The following is a 4,718-nucleotide window of genomic DNA, read 5'->3' as shown; positions in this document are numbered from 1 at the left end:
TTGTGGTGATTGTGGAGAAACATTCAGTTCGGTCCACTGCCTTTACAAGCATCGTAAGCATCAATTACATCCATCTGACGAGCCACCGCGTGAGAGAAACATGCCTATAACGTGTTTGCAGTGCTCCGACTTCAGGTAACTTTAGTTGTGTTACGTAGCTAAACTGCTAAGCTGAATAAAGCTAACATGGTCAAATTTCGGTTCATGTTGCAGGAATATCAAAACAGTTCCGTATATATTCTAAAACTAAATTATTCTCAATTTCATACCCTAATATAACCAGCTGAAGGTTCAATTCCTCCTGATTTCAATTTTGTTTATAACCTCTCTTGCTGATGTTATTTACCTTCAACGTCATACCTCAAATCATACAAATGTGTTTGTTAAGTGCACATTGGAGCAATAAGGGTCTAACGTTTCGACGTTCCGATTACATACTTCTACATAGTTATATAATTTGATAGAAATTGGGGAAGAGATTTGAAATAAGGGGTAAATTGACATTGTCATAGGACTGGCATTTTCACATTTTAAAATAAAAAAAATCATTAGAATTTCTAACCTATGACGCCATTGTACTAAGCTCAAACAGCTCAAACAACTATTAAAATCCAGATAACGCTCTTAATAAGAGTCCTAGCTATTTGTTGTCCTTGTTAAGTGTCTTCATTTCATTTAACAGATGCACAACGATGGGAATTCTTGTAGAGCATGTGACAGTGAGGCTCGGAGAGAAGCTGGAAGTTGTAAACCATCAGTTTGAAACGATCAGAGAATTTCTGACTTGACACTGACTACCTCATGGTTTGTGAAATATAGAAAGAGAGGGAAAGCAGCATACAATTGATTGGTTCAGATGTAACAGAACGGGTACTTACAAACCACGTGGCACAAGGAAAAGAGCAATGAAGTAGCAAGGCACATCAAAAATTAACGGGTACTGCACAGCTCAAATGAAGGTTACGACATCAAAGTGCGATGGCAAGGTGACAGTGGAAGCCTGTCTGGGGCATTTTGGTCATCTGCTTAAACTTGGCCACTTGCGAATTTCCGATCAAATTAGACAAACCATTGCTGGTAAGCTAGGGAAAGAAGTCCCTATTGAGTCTGTTTTAGACCAGATTCGCAATAGCACCAAGGATGGCATATCAATGGAGCATCTAATTGACCGAAAGGATATAATAAATGTGAAACATCAATTTAACGTAGATCTCATGGAAAAAGACTCCAAAGACACGAGAAGCATTCACTACTGGGTAAATAAGCTTGAAAAGAGTAAATTCAACCCCGTCGTTGTCTACAAGCCCCAAGGGGTAGAAGGATATTCCTTGCCAAATGATGATTTCCTGCTTGGCCTTCAAAATCAAGTACCAACTAGACAAATTGATACACCACGGAGAAAAAATCGTCTGTATGGATTCAACACAAAACAAATCAATACGACTTTCAATTAATCTCAGTCCTTGTTATTGATGAGTTTGGAGAAGGAGTACCTGTTGCATGGCTAATCTCAAGCAGAAAAGATCAACTGGGTTTGTCCCCGTTCCTAGCAGCAAGGGCAGGGGCAATCAAAACCCCAGACATGCCAACCAATTCGATTTGGGCGTAATTATTACGATTTTGGTGTATTCATTACGCCATTACGCCTAAGTCATCCATTATTACGACTTAGTAAATTTCAATAAATTTCAAACTTGCCGCCGGAATTCCCGCACTGGGAAAGCCCCTGTGTGCCAGTGTGGGTGACGTCAGTCAGTGATATCCTGATTTCCTATGTGTTCAGAGACGTAGTCTGTGATTGGTCAATTGATATAAGCTGACCAATGAGATCGCTTCAGACATTTTTGCGGTATTCACTATTGCCGTCTGCACGAAACCGTCTGCACATCATGGCGGATTTTGAATGAACCGATGCGATGGATACTCCACCGAAAAAACGCCACAAACCAAATGGAAATACAAAAACTGTTCAACAAAAGTACAGGGATGAATACAACAAAGAGTATCCCGTAATCGTGCGATCTTCCAAGTCCGTCCATCACGCATTGTGTACGCTGTGCAACTCGCATTTCTCGGTAGCACACTCCGGGCTTTTCGCTGTGAAAAAGCATATAAAATCTACTTCACACGATGAGCGGACTAAAACAACATCGGAAAACAGGACAATTTCATCGATGTTTGTGGACCGATCGTCCGTTGACAATGTCACCAAGGCGGAGGTTTTATTCACCAACTTTTTGGTGGAACCACGTGTACCTGCACACGCACACACGCACGCACGCACGCACGCACGCACACACGAACGTGTACCTGCACACGCACGCACGCACGCACGCATGCACGTGTACGTGCACACACACGGACGCACGCACGCTGCATGTGTGCGTGCGTGCGTACGTGCGTGCGTGTGTGTGCTGGTACACATGTGTGTGTGCGTGCATGCATGTGCACGTAGACGTGCGTGCGTGCGTGTGTGCGTGTGCACGTACACGTGCGTGCATGCAAGCGTGCGTGCGTGTGCACTTACACGTGCGTGCGTGCGTGCGTGTGTACGTACACGTGCGTGCGTGCGTGCGTGCACTTGTGAGACACGAGTCATACGAAACGTGTCAAAGTAACGGATCCATTTCTGTTTCACGCGAATGACACGGCTTGTTGAACCAAATGAGAGAGTGCTAGCATCTTCGAAGTGGTAGAAGAAGAGAAAGAAGTGGTAAAAAAGTGGAAAGGGACAAAGTGACAGCAGATTCAAACCAAAGGGACAAGAATCTTAATCGAGCCATTGAAAACGTTACAAGATTAGACCGTGTATCTAGAACACCTAAGAGTTTTAGTTTTAAATTCTTGTAAACTGCGTGTTACAATATGTACAGTTTTGTACTATGTATACATGTAGTGGCCTCGAGCCGGCCTCGACCCGAGTCCTCGAGTCCGGAGGGCTCGAGTCCGAGTTCGAGTCTGAGTCATTGCACTCCGAGACCAAGACCGAGACCGAGACCGAGACCAAGGAAAACGGTTTCGAGGCCGGTCTCGAGGCCAAGACCGGCCTCGAGACCTACAACAGCCGGGTACACGCACGTACACGCACGTGCGCGCGGGTACACGCACGTACACGCACGTACACGCGGGTACACGCACGTACACGCGGGTACACGCGTGTACGTGCGTGTACCCGCGTGCACGTGCGTGTACGTGCATGTACGTGCGTGTACGTGCGTTTACGTGCATGTACCCGCGCGCACGTGTGTGTACGTGCGTGTACCCGCGTGTACGTGCGTGTATCTGCGTGTACGTGCGTGTACGTGCGTGTATCTCCGTGTACTCGCGTGTACGTGCGTGTATCTGCGTGTACGTGCGTGTACCCGCGTGTACATGCGTGTATCTCCGTGTACCTGCGTGTACGTGCGTGTACCCGCGTGTACGTGTGTGTATCTCCGTGTACCTGCATGTACGTGCGTGTACCTGCGTGTTTGTGCGTGTATCTCTGTGTACCCGCGTGTACGTGCGTGTACCCCCTCTGTGCGTGCCTGCCTGAGCAGCCATTGTTTACAAAATTGCCTCTAGCTTAGCCTCGTTTTCGTGCGATGACCCCAGGTCATGAATAATAATTAAGACTGGTCTATAGCCCGCTTACATTAACTGCCGCCGCCGTCGCCGCCGCAGAGGCTTGCCAACCGCTGCCAGCGGCAGTTAATGTAAGCGGGCTATAGTACTAGAGCTACAGTGTAGTGAGTTCGCTCTAGTACTATAGCCCGTGTACAGTTGCCGCAGGGCTATAGAACATTCTATTACGAATGCTAGGGACCAACTTATTCATGGTTTATCACGGCTATAAAACGTCTGTGGTAGGCAATTATAATGCCTCTTATCCGAAGTGAATATGTCTTAAGTTATATCAGCTACTAAAATTTAACCTCTAAATATCGTTGAAATGGTCTGCTTGCGGTATTTCTAGCGAACGAACATTATTTACGAACTTCAAACGGCTATTTTTGGTGGGGGTGCAGCAGCGCCAGTCAGCGGGTTGGTCCCTAGCATTCGTAAAAGAATGTTCTATAGCCCTGCGGCAACTGTACGCGGGTGATAGTACTAGAGCTATGTAGTGAGTGTACTTTATGTTGCATGACACTGCAATAAATTCACCAGCACACGGCCACGGCACAGCTAGGACGTTATTGTAATCGTGTACTGCCTTTTCAGGTTTTAGACGAAGCATGTAAGAAGCAAGGATTCGCATCAGAGGAGTATGATTTGAAGTGAGCAACAGTTCACTTGTATATTTCTTGATTTGTTATAGATATCAGTCAACAAGAAACTACACCTATAACCTTTTAATTATGTCCACGATGTGACATGGAAATTATAGAAACTATATAAAAAGCTCAATCAATGCAATATAAGTAATTTAATTTCATTCTGCTTAGATATTAAAGAGACTGTGTATGCATTCAGCATTGCAGACTCTAGACCCATTGCAGTGTATTGTGGATAAATGAGGAACGCAGTATCCCGACATGCACTTCGGTAGGAGGAGCCAACAAAATTACGTCTGAGGCACTCATACACAGCCCTGATACTTGCACACCGAGTGAACGGTTTAGAATCTGAATATACAGGGATGAGATTCTTCCGCGGATCCGCGGAAATCCGCGGATTTGACAGTCCCAGGGGTCGATTTTGTGAAACGTCTAAATTCGTTGAAAAAATTTGGAGGGGGT

This window comes from Priapulus caudatus, unplaced genomic scaffold (genome assembly GCF_000485595.1).
Source record: "Priapulus caudatus unplaced genomic scaffold, Priapulus_caudatus-5.0.1 Scaffold24, whole genome shotgun sequence".
Classification (NCBI taxonomy): Eukaryota; Metazoa; Priapulida; class Priapulimorpha; order Priapulimorphida; family Priapulidae; genus Priapulus; species Priapulus caudatus.
Note: the sequence above shows the minus strand (reverse complement) of the source record.